The following is a 21,006-nucleotide window of genomic DNA, read 5'->3' on the forward strand; positions in this document are numbered from 1 at the left end:
TATCACTCAAAATTTTTTTTGTTTTTTTTTTACTAAAAAATATATTCAAAAACAAAATTTGGTGATTAATTTTGCGCCACCTTGCATATTATTTCGACATTTAATTAATTAAATTTAATTTTAAGTAATTTTCAACATAAATATATAGTACATGGTTTAACAAAACTCATATAAATGGGACTTTGTGAGAAATTCAGAAAAAAATTAGAAAATCGTATTCGCACAGCAAACAGTCTTATTCGTTGACGTGTGCAGATTTGCAAGAAATTTCTGTGGAAAAAGGGATTTTTCAAATCGCATTTATTGTGTTGGTGTATTGGTGTGTTCGTTTTTCTGACAAGCTCGCTTTGTTAAAGCTTTCAAATTGCACAAATAATTTACGGATATCACTTTCACTATCTCATACATTTCTTCAAATGTAGCTGTGTGTGTAACATGCAAGTAAGTGTAACATGCACTTGATATGCTTGGAAGTATATGAATGCCCACAAAATGATTTTTAGAAAGCAATTTATTGAATTCAGTTAGTTGAAAAGCGTACATATCTACAATTGAATTTACTACTTCGCTGAGTGAGCAGAGCGTCAAGCTTTGGTTCAAATAAGTTACTGCCAATTCGATTTCACTTGAACGAGTTTCTGTGCTTTAGTGTCATGATACTGTAAATCCTATTGCCACACACACACACACACACACACACATAGTTATACTTGGAAGCGTTAACGCTTACGCTATAGTTTTATGCCGTAAATCAAAACCAGAATGTCAATAAACTAAAACTATTTACCTTTTTGAACACAACGAACGAGTAGTAAATTGAACGTATACTCGTACAGGCAAAAAATTACCAAACAAAAAGAAACGTAGTATGCGAAAAGGCGCTTAACAGCGAGCTGGGGTATGTGAAAGTATTTGCTGGCATTTGGATGTAGTAGTAGCAGCGAAAAGCATCATGTGCTATTGGGACTTACACGCATAAAATTTACATTTCTATCGCATACGAGTATAAAACGGTGTGCATATATATGTACCTACATATGCATATACTTGTGTGTGTATATATCTATCATGTCAATGGCACATAAACATGAACAAATGAGCGTGCGTGTGGATGTTTGCAGGGTGTGTGCGTTAACGTCATAAACGCCAACGAAAGCATGATGTACGACTCTTTCGTAACGCATCGTAAACACAAAGTCATGGCGACAACAGCAAAAAAAAATTTTAAGGAATTGCATGTATGTGTATGTGTGCATGTAAGTATGCGCGTATGTATGTAAACAACGGCGCGTTTAGAACGCTAGCTTTGCGTATGCCATCCAACATTTGACATAACATAGTTGCTATGCGTATGCGTTCGCTTATATGTACATATGTATGTGTGGATACACGCATGTGTAGGCGGCTAGCTGTAGAGGAGGCGGCGAAAACGTTTTCTAAAAGCCACAATTGGATGTGTCGGGTAACTCTATGCGATGCTGCGGGGTGAATTTTTAGCGGAAAGGCTCTTACTTACGAGCATAATCTGCTATGCAGGCGTACTTGAATGATAAAAACTTGTATGTACATACGAGCATATGCGTAGGTGGTTGTGTGCGCTTAGCCGCGAATTCGCAGAAATTTTTGCTGAAATGAGAAAACTTTACTGCTAAAGTGCATGGTTAAAAATTCAAAGCTTTTAACTCTAAAAACCGCAATAAAACTAACTAAAATGGTTATCCATAAATTAGAGCGTAATAAAACACGCTGCTGGTAATCGTTATGCGTTGAAAAGTGCAGAACATATGTGCGGTTCCTAAATGACATTCATATAACTAAATGAATGGAAAAATGTTTTATTTTACGACTTTTTAGAGTTAATTTACTTTTCGGCGGATTATCTAATTATTTATGAGAATAAAAGCAACAAATAAAGACAGCGTGGGAATATTAAAAGTTAACTTTTCAGAGAAAGCGGCGGGCTTATGGGTTCAAAGAGAGGTCTTCAAGCTGCTGAGCGATTTTATATGGTTATGGAAAAAAATTATCAAAAATCAGCGAGAATTTTAAACCACTTCAAACTTTATTCCATACTATACTAAAACTGAATGGGCTATAAAATTGTGTACCCAAATTTTTTTCCAAAATTTTTTCCATTGAAAAATTTGAAATTTTGACGAAAATTTATTGAACTTTTACAAACCTTGTACAAAGGTGGAAACTTTAATTTATATGGCCTTTGTTATAGAATAAACTTTTAGTCTTTCAAAAGAGACGCCTAGATGTCGGTAGGGAATAATTCCTTTTTGCTGACTACCTAAAACCTCTACTAAATTACTTTTTTTATGTCATCTGTGGCATTTGTCAAGTAGAGAGATGTATAACTTTATGCGATAGAACAACGTTTTAAAATGATTGCAACTTATTGAGGAAATGATCGATCTTAAACCTTCGGTAGACACACTTATTTTTAATTTTTTATTTTATAGAGTTAACGTTTTTATATATACATTTTTTTAGAAGTGCTTAGGTAAAATAAATGTAAAATTAATTGTTTAATTTAATTTATTCAAAGTTATCAGATAATATTAGGTGTGCAACTAAGTTTTCTCTGTTCTTTTTTTGATGAAAATACAACTTTATTCTGAAAAACGACGACGTAGAAGCATGACCGGGCAGTCCCCATGACTTTCTTTTCTTTGGATTGCTGTAATGAATCCTTTTGTTATCACCCGTCACGATGCGGTGAAGAAAACCTTTCCTTTTTTTGCCGCTGGAGCAGTTGTTCACAGGTGAAAAAACGACGTTCAACATCCCTTGGTTTTAACTCATACGGAACACAAGTCCCCTGTTCCTGAATCATTCCCAAAGCATGCAATCGTTTCGAAATGGATTGGCGGGCAACTCCTAATACTGAAGCAAGCTCTTATTGTGTTTGACACCGAACGGATCCTCATTAAGCAAATCCTCCAATTCAGCGTCTTCGAAGGTTTTTGGCCTACCTTCACGCGGTCGTCAATACTTTAAAGCACCGTCTTTGAAGCAACAGAACCAATCTCGGCACGTTGTTTCACTTAAAGCAGCATCTCCATAAACTTTTTGTAGCTCTCGATGCGCTTAGCCGCCATTTTTTTCGAATGAAAGAGGAAAATCAACACTTTCCGCAAATGACGATTATTCAGCACAGAATCAGACATCTTCACAAAACCAAAAGTATATGATACGAAAACAAACTCACTAATGTGTCGGATCAGTTTGTTTACCATATGTCTAAGCTTGGTTTATGACGTTTAGGTTATGTTAGAATCGACTAGCACACACTGCTGGCGGCATCTATTGACAAACAGCGGGACTTAGTTGCGCACCTAATATAATAACACGCTTGGAGAAAAATTCATATCAGAAATAGTCTTTCTGTTCTGAAGAGAAAAAATTTAGCGGAAAATTATCTTAGATTTCAAAACACTATTTGAACTAAAAAAAAAGTAGTAAGAACACGAAAAAATAGCAAATTTAAAAAAATTAGTTAGTGAATTATTAGTTATTATTATTATCATTATTCATCGTGGATATATACAATATAACCCTAACTTAATTACAACACTGGCTACTAGGGTCTTCAGTGCTTAATGACGATTAGAAAATGACTTCTTTCTAACAGTAAATTTTAAATATGGTCTGATATACCTGTACGAGTATTAATACATTTCATGTAATTGTATACTTAAAGGGGTCCCGGTGGTCTGGAGGTCGACAATTTAAGTTATTTAGGGTTTTTTATTTAACTTCGTTTAAATACAAAAATGAAAAGAAAAATATTTCTCAAAAAATTTCCCCAAAAATTGGGCCTGGGCGGTGTGGTCCAATTTGGCTCTTCTATTTATCTGAAACACAAATACCTCAAAAATTATACATCAGTTAGACTGTAGCTATGTGTCGCTACTAGAATAAAAAAATCCCAAAATGGCGCGATTTTGAATTTGGCGTTCTAAAAATCGATTTCTTTTCGGTTATTTAATCAAAAAAATATGAAGTTATTGAAATAAAGATATGATTTTAGTACGGTCTATAGCCATTGATGTTGTGAACAACATATTAAAAAAATTTCAGACGATTCTGTTGAATAGTTTTTTTTTTTTTTTTTGACAACACCAGGCCGAAAAAAGTCGTTTCGAGATAATTGAGTTTAAAGTTTTGAAAGTGCCCGTGTGACGAATCTGACTCTATCTACTAAAACGGTTATAGAAACGAAAATACTAGCAATATCCTTCCAAAAATTAATAATTTTTTGAATATTTTAGACTACCCGGACCCCTTAATCACATTGTCAAAGGTAACATTATTTAATAGAGTGGATGGTACCATTGTTCCAAATGCAGTAGTCCGTTTGGTGTTGGACATAGGATTAAGATATGCTTGATCCAGAGATGCCCTCCACAAAGCTGACAAGTCCGGAAGGAAGAGCCGAAGTCCGGAAAGAAGATGTTCGTTCATTAGTTTAGTATGAGCGAGTCCCAGACGTATGAACGTTGTGATTTGATGTTTGGAAAGGGAAGTTGGGAATAGGGATTTTTGACAATCAGTGTTTATAAGGGTGTAAGGATGATTAAATGGCGCCATTGAACCTTTTCGAAATGGGAAGAATGGAGATTCATAGTTTTAAGATTGTCATTCCAGGAGAATGTGTCGATAGAAATGAAGGGGTTGGAATATATAAATATTTTTGGTGGCATATGTATTTTGGCTAAAATACAGCTAACGGTATATTTCAAAACGTATGATATAAAAAAACACAACCCATCAAACATTTTGTGGGATGACTCACCGGTGACCCCAATGTATCTACCGAAGGTTAAGAAGCACACATCGCAAAATACGTGATTTCATTGGTGAAAATAATCATCCGAATGAATCGACATTTCAAAGGTTGGTGAGAAAATTTCTAGAGACTGGTTCTGTCAGGGCTAGAAAAAGGACTGGCAGACAAAAACTGAACGTCTATTGAGAATATTGCTGCTGTAGCGTGTTACTGAGCAACAACATTCCACATCCAAATCTCGGCATTCTCAACAAATTGGGCATTCATGAATCGAATGTTCGCGGATTTTACCTGCAGACGGCCGTCTGGTTAAATGCCCATCATATAATTTTTCATATATAATTGTTAAGAGCCGTATTTTGAATAAAAAAAGTGAATCAATCTACATTTTTACATGTCTTATTTTAAAACAATATCCAGACGTATCTTTTGAAAGACCTTTTATTACATAAAGAAAAGTATTCGACAAAAACTTTACATTGGCAATGGCAAACCTCCGAGAGAATTTCTGCCATGAAAAAGCTCCTCATAAAAAAATCTGCCGTTCGGAGTCGGCTTGAAACTGTAGGTCCCTCCATTTTGTAGAACAACATCAAAATGGATGCGACAAATAAGAGGAGGAGGTCGGCCAAATACCCAAAAAGGGTATACGCGCCAATTATATATATATATATTCATACTTGAAAAAACTTCAATACAAACCTAATTTATTCGAAAACATCAAATTATGGTTTTATAAAATCACTTAAAAAATCTTAAATTAGAATCTTGTGCTTGGTTAATCGTACGGATCGTACGGAAAGTTTGAAAAGGTTCTAATGAAGGGCTCCATGTGCTTGAAAAAATGTTATAAAAAAATAAATTCAAACAAGATAATAAGCACAAAGTATTTGTTTGGGATTAAAGAAAGGAAAATTAGATCATAAAATTTCTAATATCTGGAGATTCCGTTACTCGGTGAAAGTAAAAACAATTAGATTTTTTACCCTTTCCAGTAAAATAAAAAGTATTTAGATTTTCTAGAAAACTTGTTTTGGGTTTTGAATAAAAAGTTGAAAAGAAAAAATATTAATAAATAAATTAATTAATAAGATTTTATTCGAAGTACACTGCACAAGTTTTTCTTGCATAATTAATATTTTTCAGTGAAACTGTTTTTTTGAATTATCAATTAAAAAAAAAAAATTAAAAATAAATTAGTGAAGAAACTTTTTCGTAAAATACAATGGTTTTTTTCTTAAATTAAAATTATTAAATCAAATTTAATCTTTTTGTGGAACAGAAAAACTGGATTTTCATTTGCATTCTTACAAAATTTAATTAGCACAAGAATTGAAGGCAACGTCGAGTAATTACACAAAAATCTTTACATCTACTAAAATGGATTGTATGGTGTGCTTATTTGCTGGTGGAAGAATTAGCAATTTTTCTTCGTAGTTGAAAATGAAAGCGCTGTTGAATATTTGAATAGTTCGAGCCAAGGAGCACCAAGAGATTTGGTGGCCCCTAAAACACTCAGGCTAAAAACCCATTGTATTCAAAGCTCAGAAAAGTAAACGGTCAAAGAGCAAAGGAGAGGCGTGTCAGAGAGAAAGAGATAGGATAGAATAGGGACAGAGAGAAATAACTAGTCCTGTGAGAATTTTCGAGATTCTTTGGCAAATCTGTAAATATTATCCAGTTTTATAAAAAGAATATTACTCATTCTCACAACATCGGAACCCAATTCGAGGACTTTCTCTAGCAGAGGCAGTAGGTACAATCACAGAGAAAGTGATCAGGGCTATCCGCCTCCTCCAAGCACGACAGGCACATTAGATCCTCAATGATTCCAATGGTGATCATATGCTGACCCTATGGATCGTGTCCTTTCCTTCCAAGTATTAGTAGAAAATTTGACAGTCACAAAACACTTTGCAGTTTTGCAGCGTTCTAAACCGGACCATCGCTCTTTATGTAAATTGCATACAAAATCGGTGATCCAATTCATGATTCCTTTGGAACTGATTCCAATTATTAGCTCTGGCCCTTGTGGGGGAGACGCTGATCCACGATTGGCCAATTAGATTCTTGAACAATCTTCAAGGTTTGCCTCGCGTTCTCCAGGGCTTTCAGTGCAGCCTAACTGTCACTGAAAACTATAATCTGTATCCCGCTCCATCTCCTCTCGATTATCCATTCGGCTACTTTCAGAATGGCAAAAACTTCTGTTTCGAAAACAGTTGCCATTTCCTTTATTGCATAGTGACCAGACCCTATTTCATTCTTGGACGATCGGTAAAGAAAAAAACCGAAAGCAAATGTCCGAAAGACATAGACGATCTGTATTTTCAACAGGATGTAATCACTAGACCCACAACAGGAGAAATCATTGCATTTTTGCGATCTAAGTTTGCCGGTCGATTAATTTCACGCAACGGTTACATAAACTGGGTGATACTGGTACCCATGATCTAACTGCACTAGACTACTTTTTGTGGGGTTTCTTGAAAAGCACAGTCTATGCGAATAAGTTAACAATGACCCCAGAGCGGAAGCATAACATTCGTATCGAGATTTCTGAGCCCAATGCGATAATGTGAGAGGGAGTCCTGGAAAGTTCTCATTTTTGTATGATTGCCTGTAGACGTGCTGATGGTGGACACTTAAATGATGTAATTTTCACTTTGCCAAAAATTGCTCACATAATTGCTAAGAGCTGTAATTTAAATAAGGATAATGAAACCTGAAAGAATTTAGATTTTTACATGTTTTATTTTAATACAACATGGAGGCGCGTCTTTTAAAGACTTTTTACAATGCAATCCAGAAGAGGTAATGCTAAACAGAAGAGGCGCATTAAAACGGAAGAGGCGAACTGAAAACGAAGAACCCAATAAAAATGGGCAACTGGGTACGCAAATTGTATTCCAATCTTACAAAAATATTTCTTAAACAAGCTTTACTTTCCTTATGGCTTGGAGCTTCTATTCCATCTTGCGATTCTTAACCTAAGCTAAGTAATATGAACTCTCTGGGTCAGAGAGAGACTAAAGGAGAAGAACTGGATGCATATTGGGTAGAATTGGCAGGTTTCAGATCAGTTTCCCTTCTAGCCACCTCATCCGCGCTATCACTCCCAGGAATGCTTCTGTGTCCGCGAATAAGAATAGCGGTGAAACTGGTGTACAAATGAAATGGTCACAGAAACGTCAAGTAGTCGAAGTTGTGGCAATAAAAAAATCATAGAGGATAAGTTTAAGTTAGCATCGCGCATCGGCTTGAGTTGAAAAAGTTGACGCGAATCAGTTGGTGTGGTCAAATCTCGTTTACGGGCGCCAATATATTTGCCCGCTGAAAAGTACATAGTAAAAGTTGCTTGAGTCGACGGATTGTTCCAACCGTTGCTGAACTCATTTCTTATATACATATTTTTTAATATATTTAATAATTTTCAATGGTTTTGTAAATAATTTTGCTGAACACTTTAATGAGCATTTCATGCGCCATCTTACATGTGTGGATATGCATATGTGTATATGTATGTGTGTATGCTTTTTATTAATGTTATCCTAACAAGCGCTACTTGCAACTTTCATTCTCTGAAAAAATATAATAATTGAATTCGAGTGAGCTCTGCACGATCTCTGCATGATTTTTTTTTGATTTGCGCACTTTCTCCGAAAATTGAATAGACAGTCGAAAGAACGATGCCAATGGCCGTCTAGAATCTGCAATTTGACTACATTAAACTAATTTTTGTGTGACGCCATTTTGAAAAATTATTACGCCAATCATCCACAGGCGATTCAAAAGAATTCAAAATAGCAAAGTTGCCAGTTGCCATGAAATAAAATGCGAAGCCTCGCATAATTCTACTGAAAATTTTGGTTGATAGAATGGAAGTCATTCGAATGCAACTGTATTCCATGCTTAATGGCAAGGTTTATTCTTTCCAAAAAAAAAACGAAAAACAAAAACACAAAAAACCAAAAAACCAAAGAACTCTTGAAAAATATGCATGCGTCTTTTATTTATAGTCAAATTTAATGAAATTTAAAACATAAATGGACCAACCTGTACATAAATAAATGAAAAATTAATCTTCAAACTATAGAATGTTGCACTAAAATTTAATTGTAAGAGTTTCCTTTGTCTTGCTTTTAACTCCATTTAACAGCAAAAGCTTTTCTGAGGCTTACATTAGTTCTTGCACATTTCTTTAAAATATTATAAAAATTCTCTTATTTCGTTTCCATTTTACACAATCACATAAGCACAGGTCGATTTACTTATAAGCACAACTGTAAATTACAATTAGGATAACGAAAATTTACATTTCAAATTCTAAAAGTACTCGACAGGCATACATACATACAAATATTATCACCTAATCGCTTCTTTTGCCTCCTCTCCCTATTCCTGTCCTTCTCCCTATCCATTTCACCTAATAACTTCAACGTCGCTATACCGAGCTGGCGATGGCCGGGAGGGCACTTATCCTCCTTCGCTTTGCGTTGGTTGTTAGCAAAACAGTATTGTGGCATATCAAATTGCTTCGGTCGTGGAAATAGCAAACAAACGAAACGAGATGAAAATTTTACCACCTGCCTTGCAGTTGTAAATTAATCAATTAATCAAGAACATTTTCATTTTTGCTAAACGTTTTATGTTACATATACATACAGACATTCCGAAATACGCACGCTGACAATGTGTTTCGCCCATTTCGGTGGCATTTTAAATATGTATTTTAATAATTTTATATTTTAGAAGAAAATGCAATATAATTGGCGCGTACACCCTTTTTGGGTGATTGATCGAGCTGCTCCTCCTATTTGTGGTATTCGCCTTGATGTTGTTCCACAAATGGAGGGACCTACAGTTTCAAGCCGACTCCGAACGGCATATATTTTTATGAGGAGCTTTTTCATGGCAGAAATACACTCGGAGGTTTGCCATTGCCTGTCTGTGAATTTCGAATGGTACGAGGGGTGCCTTTTATATTTCGGGATTAGAGAACAAAAACAAAATATTCTCCATGAAGATCTACATACTTTTGCATGCGTTTGAGCCAATTGTCGAAGCACTTTTGCCACTCTGAATGAGGTACCTCCAAAACATGCATTCTGAATGCCGCAACCGCTTCTTCAGGTGTCGAAAAACGTTAACCTCTCAGTTTGTTTTTTACGTACGGGAATAAAAAGAAGTCATTCTGTGCCAAGTCAGGACTATACGGCGGATGACCCATTAATTCGATGTTTTGGGTGCTCAAAAATGCAGTTGTTTGAGCCGATGTGTGAGAGCTCGCATTGTCCTGGTGAAGAGTGATCTGTCTTTGGCGATTGGTTTTCCTAATTTCTTGAAAGACAACTGGCAAACAAATGGTTGTGTACCACTCAGAATTTACTGTTCTGCGTTGTTCTAGTGGTACGGTTGCGACACATCCAGTTTTTCCGAAAAAATAGGCCACCAATTGCTTGGAAGTGCTTCGTGCGCGAACAACTTCTGTTGGATTTGGGTCATCTTGAAATACCCATACAGTCGACTGCTGTTTACTTTCGGGCTCATACGCGTAAATCCATGATTCATCACCTGTCACGATGTCAAAGACGTGTTTCGAAGCCCCGCGATCGTATTTTTTGAGCATTCCCTTCGACCAATCGACACGAGCCTTTTTTCGAGCGGTTGACAAATTGTGTGGGATCCAACGCGAACAAATTTTTTTGACAGTCAAATGTTTATGCAATATTGAGTGTATGCTGGTCCCACTAATGCCTAAGATTGTCTCAATCTCACGATAGGTCACATGACGATCTTGCAATATCAGTTCACGCACAGCATCAATGGTTTTCGGAACAACAACTGATTTTGGACGACCTTCACGAAATTCGTCTTAGAGTGAACTACGACCACGATTGAATTCACCATACCATCGATAAACACTGGTCCTTGATGGAGCTTCATCGCCAAAAAATAAATTAAGTTCATCCATGCAATGTTGCTGAGTTAATCCACGTCGAAAGTTGTAAAAAATAATCGCACGAAAATGTTCACGATTTAGTTCCATTTTTGGACCGAGATGAATCTTTTAAGTTACTGTAAACAACACAAATAGCGCTGGTATTTCAAAACGTTCTGAGTACGTAAAGGCTAAAAAATGTCAAACTTTGCGATACAGCTGTCAGTTGCCAGATTGCCACACCAGGGTTGCCAAATCCTGACATACAAAAGGCACCCCTCGTATTGTAGAACTACAACAACTTTAGCATGTAAAAGAACAATTAGAAAAAATTGAAACTTTTCAAAACTTTTTTCTTCGGAGAAATTTGGGTGTCCTCCGTTAGTTCCCGTCGCGCTGCACTATGTGCACGAGCTCCCTAAAGCTGAGAGAGGAATGTGGCACACTGCCAAAGTAGTCATAAAGCTAAAATAATTAAATGTTAAAATAAATGCCACAATTGCCAATAATACTGGCACGAAAGCCAGTTGCACCGGTGCATTTAAAAAAATTGTGAGACGTTTTTAGCAACACCAAGATTGGTGTAGAAAGCTTGCGCGTTGACACGCACATTCCCTCGGACGTTAAAAACAAAGTGATCACAATAGAACTTAGAGCTACCTTTGCACAAAAAATAACGAGAGTATTTAATTGATTTTGCAGCTGATGCTTCGCTCATGGCCAACTGGGTTGGCTGCGGAGTTTGGCATCAGAATAAAAAAGAAGGTATTGGGTTTGAAATGGAATGTCTCAAATCCTTCACCTTTGGAAAGTTATGAGCATTGCTAAAGATATTAGATGTTGCTCATCAGGTACGCGCGGACAAAGTCGTTACACTCTCGGACGGTTAAATAGCCTAAGAGCTCTTAAAAACAATTCTTCTAGGCACCACTGTGTCTCTGTTTCACGCGAAGTTCTCAGAGTTTGAATTCTGAAATGTTCATGTGGTGTGGTGTGCGGGCCCTTCTGGTATCCTAATTAACGAAAAGGCAGATAAAATTGCAAAAATAGCAGATAAAATTGCAAAAGAAGCAGCAGATAATCTTACTTTCATCGAAATTGAATGCGCTCTCGAAGAAGCATTGAGAATGATTCGCTGTTGTATTTTCTCTGAATCGTCCGATGAATTTCTGTCATCTGCAAGTAATCGACTTAACCGTTTTGCACAAATTCTCACAAAGTTACTAGAAAAAACCTGTTTCAAAAATTGTAAGTTCGATGTTAAAGATATAAACCTTATCAGCAGAATATTGATTGGCCACACTTACGACGGCACTTACTTGCATATGATTCGTGCTATCGACTCGGAGAGGTAAACACTTACAGACACCAAGTCTTTCACTGTGCCAGACTTAATCTAATAAGGAGTAAATATAAACTATTCGATAACTGTAAAGACTTCAAATCAGTGGCGTCCCATGCAAATGTAAAGTACAGAGTAAATTTGCTTTCGTTTATTAAAGAAACAAACATTGAATTTTAGCACAGCCATTTAAATGAAAGTTAAAAGAATAAAAACCTGCGCAGTGTACGTTTTTTGTTTTTAGAATAACATTTTATTAACTTTAATCAACATTTTTTTTTATTAAAAAATAAAAAAAAAAGTCTCTGCAAAAAAAAAAAAATACAAAGACTTTTACAAAAAACGATAAACGATTTAATTGCCTTTAATTTGATAAGCCACTTGTTTTGAGCGGCTAAAGTATTCTCCAGATATTAGAAATTTTTAGGATCTACTTTTTTCTTTTCCACATTTTATCCGGTTATACCTCAAAAACAGACCCTCCTGCGCTGCCGGGTTAACCTAACCTAACCTATCCGGTCATACTAATTAAGCGGCATTCGGCTTTCCAAATATTTTTTCGACAGTTTTGTGTTTAGTGAGCCCAGGTAGTGTCTTAGAGCGTTCCAAAATTCAGGTAAAAACGAGCAAGCGTTTTAGTGGATAAAAGCGAGCATGAATGGAAATCCACAAATCCACATACGCGTGCTTAGCATTACACATTAACACATGCGTACATACATACAAATTTAAAAGCTAACTTTTCCCGTTTGCCACGTTTTCATTGCTATTTGCTTTCGAACAAGTGTTTGCCGTTAGAATTGCATAAGCCAGAGTCCATCCAGAAACCGCCAACCATAGCCAAGCTTAATGAAGATTGGCGGTTGACTTTGACTGAGCGCAGTGCGACGCATGAAATCATCTCAAGCCGCCGGCTCGGTTTCCTCTACTCCACTCGTAAATTGACCAATTCGCCGGTTTTCGGATGGTTTGTGTTTTACTGTGTGGTCGCGCAATTCAATACATACAGCTTATGAACTCATTTATGCGTGTGTCAGCTCAAATCACTGGCCCATGCAAAATGGCGCCAACACTTAAAACCGTTATGGACAGATAAGCACATGCACACATAAGCTAACATAAAGTGATGCTGTTGCACACACACACAAACACTCGTGTACGCACATGAATCAATGATCGCCGCTACCCAGCAGTGAATGTAATTAGTCCTGAACTACAATTTCACTGCAATTCGGTGTTCATCACTAGTCCCATGCCAATCTATGTAATTGTCTTGTAATCATCTGGCGAGTTAGACGTTAACTTGCTCTGGAAGAAAGTGAAGTGTCCTCCCTCTTCATTGCCATTCGTAAATTTTTTATTTGATTCAATTTTTAACTAGCATTTCTCTATCGAATGAATATGAAAGTGGAAGATAAATAGAAGATGCATATAAGTACAGATAATGGATAAGATAAGTGCATATTTTTATAATAGAGCACCCAACAAATACATGAAATGTGTGAAAGTATTTTTTTGCATAAAAAATTAAGTTACCCCATTGTAAAATAGTTATGCTAGACTGATTTAAAAGCTTCAAAAATGGTATGAAAACGGCTCAGTTAATTATCGTTCTGTAGCTCCTAAACTATACATTTTAGGCGGATAGTGTAGGTAGGTATTTGTGTTTAAAATCAAGTGAGGAATATTCCTTTCTTGCAAATTTTTCAATGTACGAGTCAGTTTTACATGCATTTGAAGCAGCAACAAAGACTCTTTGAGTGACTCCCAGCTATTTTTAAAAATACCATTAAACAGGTTTTTGACACATCATTGGATAGAATATTGAATGGTCTTATAGATAAATTTGAAAAATAAATTGAAAATTATAAATTTTCCCACAAAGCAGAGGATATTAATCATTGATTGATGTTGATTTTATTTCCGCGATCTGGGCAATTATTCCTGGATATAGGTTTTTTTTTTATTTTTTTAATCCATTTCTTTATTCCCATCTGTTTTTTAAACATAAAGCAATATTTGTACTTAATTCTATAGAATTTATTTAAGAGAAAAATCATTTATGGAATACATCCAGTGGTGCAACCATTTGCTAATTTTATGATGAATATTAGGTGTGCAACTAAGTTCCCGCTGTTTGTCAATAGATGCCGCCAGCAGTGTGTGCTAGTCGATTCTAACATAACCTAAACGCCATAAACCAAGCCCAGACATATAGTAAGCCAACTGCTTCAACACATTAGTGATTTTGTTTTGGTATCATATAATTTTGGTTTTGTGAAGATGTCTGATTTTGTGCCGAATAATTGTCATTTGCGGGAAGTGTTGATTTTCCTCTTTCATTCGAAAAAGCGGCGACCGAAGCGTATCGAGAGCTACAGAAAGTTTATGGAGATGCTGCTTTAAGTGAAACAACGTGCCGAGATTGGTTCCGTCGCTTCAAAGACGGGGCTTTCAAGTGTTGACGACCGTTCGCGTGAAGGAAGGCCAAAAACCTTCGAAGACGCTGAATTGGAGACACTGCTCAATGAGGATCCGTGTCAAACGCAAGAAGAGCTTGCTTCAGTATTAGGAGTTACCCGCCAATGCATTTCAAGCGATTGCATGTTTTGGGAATGATTCAAAAACAGAGGACTTGGGTTCCTTATGAGTTAAAACCAAGGGATGTTGAACGTCGTTTTTTCGCCTGTGAACAACTGCTCCAGTGGCAAAAAGGAATGGTTTTCTTCATCGCATCGTGACGGGTGATGAAAAATGGATTCATTATAGCAATCCAAAAAAAAGAAAGTCATGGGGGACTGCCCGGTCAATCTTCGACGTCGTCGCCTCGGCCAAATATTCACGCTGCGAAGGTTATGCTATGTACTATATTTGGTGGGACAAAGTGTGTGTTATTTACTATGAACTGTTAAAACCAAGCGAAAGAATTACTGGGGATCGGTATCCACTTCAGTTAATGCAATTGAGCCGAGCACTGCGGGAGAAGCTGCCGCAATACGCGGAGAGGCATGAAAAAGTGATTCTACAGCATGACAACACTCGACCTCACGTTGCCAAACCCGTTAAAACCTCCCTGGAAACACTGAAATGGGAAATCCTACTCCACCCGCCATATTCTCCAGATATTGCGCCGTCCAATTATCACCTGTTCCGATCGATGGCACATGGTCTAGTTGACCAGCAGTTCCATTCATATGAAGACATCAAAAAAGTGACTTGATCCGTAGATAGTCTCAAAAGATGAACAGTTTTACTGCGACGGTATGCGTGATCTACCGGAAAGATGGGAAAAAGTAGTACCCAGCGATGGGCACTACTTTCAATAATTCACTTGTAACCATTTTTTCAGAATAAAGTTGTATTTTCATCAAAAAAAGCGACGACTTAGTTGCGCATATGAGGTCTTTTGGGGACTTTCTCTAAAGTCTAGTGAAGGTTATGAAGCAATTTTTTCTGTGACAAGAGTGTTTGAGTGCGATTGGACTCGTGTGTTGTGGCATATTTTCTTACTACTTCAATTATTGTGGATACTTTGAGATCACAATGAATATAAAAAGTGGCGTTTGAGATCATTCTGAGGGTTTCTGAGTGGAATCTTTGATGTATTCTATGTCGGAGTTAGCTGCAGTGCCACAAAGTTGAATGTCAAATGAGTAAAGTGAGAGTTTACTTTCGAGAAAAAAAGAGTTTACATGAGAAATTCAATGTGGTAACCAATATAAGCTTTTGAGTTTTATTCCTAGAGCCTTCCGTTTGGTGAATAGTATATAAGTTTTCTTTTCGACCCAAATTGGGGGACATCAGAATTCGTTTTAGAGGTATGGTTCCTTCGGCAAAGTTTCTTATTTTGATCCCTAGAATATGATTTTCACAGAGGAATGGGCGATTTTTTTGCCTCCCCACAAATCGACCCGGCCTAATATTTATATATTTATTTATACGAAATATAATGATGAATATTTACTTGGCAAGTAGTAGGGCAACTAGCTTTTGGGATATGCCAAATATATGCAAGTAAATGTAGCAAAGTCAGGAGTAATGGATTTCCGGCAAAGAGGAAGGTTAGTAAATGGAGAAAAGTGGACGTTCAAAGGAGAACAAAATCAATACAAACAGAATACAATTATCTTGATGTGAAATTGACTCCAAAGTTAAGGTTTAAAAAGTATGTTTTAAATAGAAACAGCTTAGAACAAATAGTATAACCGCTACATGGCGAACTTTTCTGGCCAAAAATAAAATAAAATTATCAACAAAATGCAATATTATTTTTTAGCAGTAAGAAGACCAATGCAAAGTTACGCCACTCAAGTTTGGGGTTTGGACTTGTTTGATGAAGTAGATAAAACTCCGGTGTATTTTGTAAAAAGAATTTTAAAATTACTTACAAATACATCGTCTTACTGTATTGTTTTAGAAATTGGCTTTAAAAATTTTTATTTGTTTACATAATAACTTCACCTAAGGCATGTTCATAAGATCTTACTGCCACGTAGATTCTCAAAAAGCATCCTACAAAGACGAATATTTTGGGCAAAAGTCGTTAAGCCTTGGAAAGAAAATTAAATCTAAATCTGACTTGCGACATATCGGATATGCGGCTGTGAAATACAAACATAGATGTACTTCTTTCAACTGTGAGCTCGACGAACAAACAGAGCTTATGGGCAAGAGCTTTGAAAAGCATAATATATACAAGATCCTAAATCATTATATTGGTAAAAGCTATTTCACCGATGCGGTTCAAAGTTGTAAAATCTCTTGGATTTTGAAAGCCAGATGCGATTTTATTTATCTCGGAGGCCACAAGCATTTCAACTGCTCTCTTTGTAACTTAAACGAATTAAAAAACGTAGCACACTTCTTAGTAATAAATCAGATATCGGTACTTTGGGCAGTTCTACTTAGGCCAAGATGAAGTCAATGATAGATTGAATTCAGTTGCTTCAGGCGGACAGAATAGTCTAGTTTGCTTCGTCACTAGTGCTTTAAAATATAGACAATATATGTATAATATAATATAGAAAATTAATAAAAATAATATTGTAAACAAATATCATTAGGTCAGGTTAGGTTAGCCTGGTTGGCAACAAGCCACGCATAGACCTTTTCGACCTTTTCGACCCTAGCGATACCAGATGGAGACCGACCTCTATGAATACCGAAAGTAGACATCATGTAGGATGTCAGCGCTTTTGGCGAATCTAAGCAGCGCTGGGAGATCCGCTTCTGAGACGTCCTCCAGACTCTCAAACAATGGGAGCCCCAGGCATTTTAAACGCGTTTTAAATAATGCCGGACAAACGCACAGAAAGTGTTCTAAAGTTTCCTCAACATCCCCTCTGCATTTCCTGCGTTTGTCCGTCTTAGCAATCCCTATTTTGTACGCATGTGCAGCCAATAGATTATGACCTGTTAGCACACCTATGCTAGATCTGCAGTCCTTTCGCGGGATCGTAAGTACGAATTCAGTCAGAACAAATATCATTAAGCTTTGCGCATTTTATTTGGATCAAATTTGATTTTGAATGTCAATTTATTTGTGTTTTTCCGATAGACGACTATTCGGGTGATTGTCGACATTGTTGATCACTATTCGAGTCAGTCTTGCATAATTAGTTTTTAAGATATTTATGTATATTTGTACAATACAGAAAATAATCGAATCTGATCTAGCAGGAAATCAGTTAAACTGTACTTGCCATGCATTACCTTGGGTTAGAAAAGTGCTTAGTTACCCCTGCCGCAAGTTATCGGTTTTTTCGTGATACAGTTGCAATTGACCCTGCTGGGTTTCTCGCAAATGCCAATGTATGCATTTGTGTGTGTGTGTTTGTACGCGTTCATATGCATATAAGATGTGCTTGTCCTAAACTAGTATGTGGTCATAACTATGTATGTATGTGTGTGTGCATGCCTGCAAATTTGTGTGTAGTAAGAAGTTTATGATTTTCGGTATGCTTTGTGTGTGTTTGTTATTGTATGTACGTGTCCTTTTGAATAAATTAATGTCAGAAGTGTTTTCGCTTTTGATTTTGATTGATGTTGGCAACAACAATGCCAGTTGTGCGAGAAATTGCGACAAGCTACAAGAGCCGCTGGCAGCAATACCAACTCACCAACATACATGCATTCATATCTCATATGTGTATGTAGATATGTATGTATGCATGTACACACAAGCGTAGAGCTTTTTGCATAACATCAGGCTCTGTTCGGCGTGTCCCAGTTTAGAATACTTGTTGTTGTTCTTTTTTTGAAAATTTTTCTCTGTATCTGTGAGTTATGGTACTATACAAACATTCGACTCACTCTCAACTTGACACAGCATCTCGGACGGTCCCGAACCGGCAAAGGCTAAGCCATTTTTAGAGTGTGAGTGCGCGTGTGTGTGTGTGTAAAAGTTCAATTCATTGCACTTTCAAATGTTGTCAACGGCACTTTGAGTGGGGGTGCGGCACTTGCTTTTTGGTTTGTATTTCGTCATTTCGGCTATTTCGGACAGACAAGGGCAACGTCCTTCTCCCCAGGGAGTGTTCAAAATAGTTCTGTTGAGCTTAAGCTTTCACGACATAGTCTCTTTTCGATGTGTGTGTAATATCTTGATGGACGCTTGCCAGAGGCGGATGAATGTAAACACACCGCGTTTGTGTGTTGTATTTGTATGCGTGTGTTGTAAAATGTGTTCGGGCATTTCGTTGTAATGGAAAATGGACGGAAATACTCTTCGATTCAAATCGCATACTATAAAAGTAGTAGAGTAGCGGAAGTCAGTTGACATGGCAAAAGTCGTCAAAGGAACGCATTTATAAAGTAAATTAAATTTTAGATTATTAGTAAACGACACAACAACGTGATGAGTTAAGGCACAATTCCAAGGAATACGTAAATGATGAGACCAAGAAAATCCCATCGATAATGATGGATTTAATAAGAGAACCAATGTGCAGTTAACCGAAAGCTGAGCAATGCACAGTAGATCGGATTACTACATTTTCGGTACTTTGGGAATCGCATAAAAAAGAATAGCTCTTGAAATTCACTCATTCACGTCAGCTACGGTGAATGTAACATAATTTATTATATTTTGTTAACATTTCAAAAACCTGACAGAAGCGGTCTTTTTTTCCGACATGCCGTTGTCTAGAGAAAGTGGGTTTTCTCGAAAAAATGGAACGTAATTGGAAGTAACGCAAAATTTTGGCATAATGCGTCTAAAACTAAGGGAGTTATCTACAAAAAAGTAAAAAATAAAAATAAAAGAAAAAAAAATTAAAAAAGACATTAAAATGTATTCCTTTTTTGTTTTTGTTTGGCATCATATTGGGTAGTCGAAAAAGTCTTTTCGTATTTTGTCAATAGATGTCGTTGGAGTCATCTATCTCCAGTGCTACCAATCACATTGTGTCATATCATATGGTGTTAGAAAGGTGACATTTTAAGCTTCATTTAACTAAAAAAATTAGATTCGGAGAAGTTGAAAAAGAGTTATAGCTGTTCAAAAATTAGTGAAAATAATGAAGAAATTCGCTATATTTTGAAATTTTTGTATAAAAAAGGCAAGAATGCCACGCAAGCCACCAATGAAATTTGTGAAGTTTACGGAGACGATGCTGTATCAGTTCGTGTAGCACAACAATAGTTCGCTCGCTTCCGTTCTGGAAATTTCGATGTGAAAGATGCACCTCGCTCCGGTCGACCTATCGTTGAAAAAGTCGATAAAATTATGGAAAAGATTGACCAGGACCGTCACATAAGCTGCCATGACATCGCCAAGGCACTAAACATTCATCATCAAACGGTTTTGAACCATTTAAAAAAGGCTGGTTACAAAAAGAAGCTCGATGTTTGGGTACCACATGAATTGTCTGTGAAAAATTTAATGCACCGAATTAACATCTGCGATTCTTTGCTGAAACGAAATGAAATCGAACCATTTCGGAAGCGAGTGGTAACAGGAGACGAAAAGTGGATCAAACACGGCAATAATGTGCGAAAAAGGTCATGGGTGGTGAAGCTCAACAAATGGTCGCAAAGCCAGGATTGACGCCTCGAAAGGTTATGATGTGTGTTTGGTGGGATTGGAAAGGAATTATCCACTATGAGCTGCTCCAGCCTGCTCGAACGATTGATTCTACACTTTACTGTCAACAACTGATGAGATTGAAGCAAGCAATCGAAAAAAACGGCCAGAACTGATCAGCAGAAAGGGCGTCGTCTTCCATCAGGACAACACTAGACCACACACAGCTTTGACGACTCGGCAAAAACTGGGAGAGCTTAGCTGGGAAGTTTTGATACATCCACCATATAGCCCTGACCTTGCACCATCGGACTACCATTTGTTGCGGTCAATGCAGAACTCCCTTAATGGAGTAAAGTTGGCTTGAAGAGAAGCCTGTGAAAATTACTTGTCGCAGTTTTTCGCCCAGAAACCACAAAAGTTTTACACTGATCGAATAATGTTTCTAGAAGAAAAATGGCAAAAGGTGGTCGACCAAAATGGTACATATTTGGTTTAATAAAGTTCATTATAAATATAACAAAAAATGAGTTGAAGTTTGATTAGAAATACGAAAAGACTTTTTCGACTACCCAATATTTTGTATATAAACATTAAGTTTAAATGATTATCAATTTCGAAAAAAAAAAAATATAATGTAAGATTGTTCCTAAATGAACTTCCAGCGGCCCCAAGCGAAATGTGCATATACCGATATCTCTAAAACTGGAGCTAAAAAGTCGACAAAACGGTGCACGTCATTAAAATTACCTCAATTTTTAAGAGTACCCAACAACACCATGGCCGGAATTTTGAATTTGCACAGGATTATGGAACTATTGAATAAAAATGAAAGTCGCACTTCGACCTCATAACTGTTGTTTTATCAGCATAAGGATTCCCCATGCATGTACGCAGAAGGT

This window comes from Anastrepha ludens, chromosome 2, assembly GCF_028408465.1.
Source record: "Anastrepha ludens isolate Willacy chromosome 2, idAnaLude1.1, whole genome shotgun sequence".
NCBI classification, from domain to species: Eukaryota; Metazoa; Arthropoda; class Insecta; order Diptera; family Tephritidae; genus Anastrepha; species Anastrepha ludens.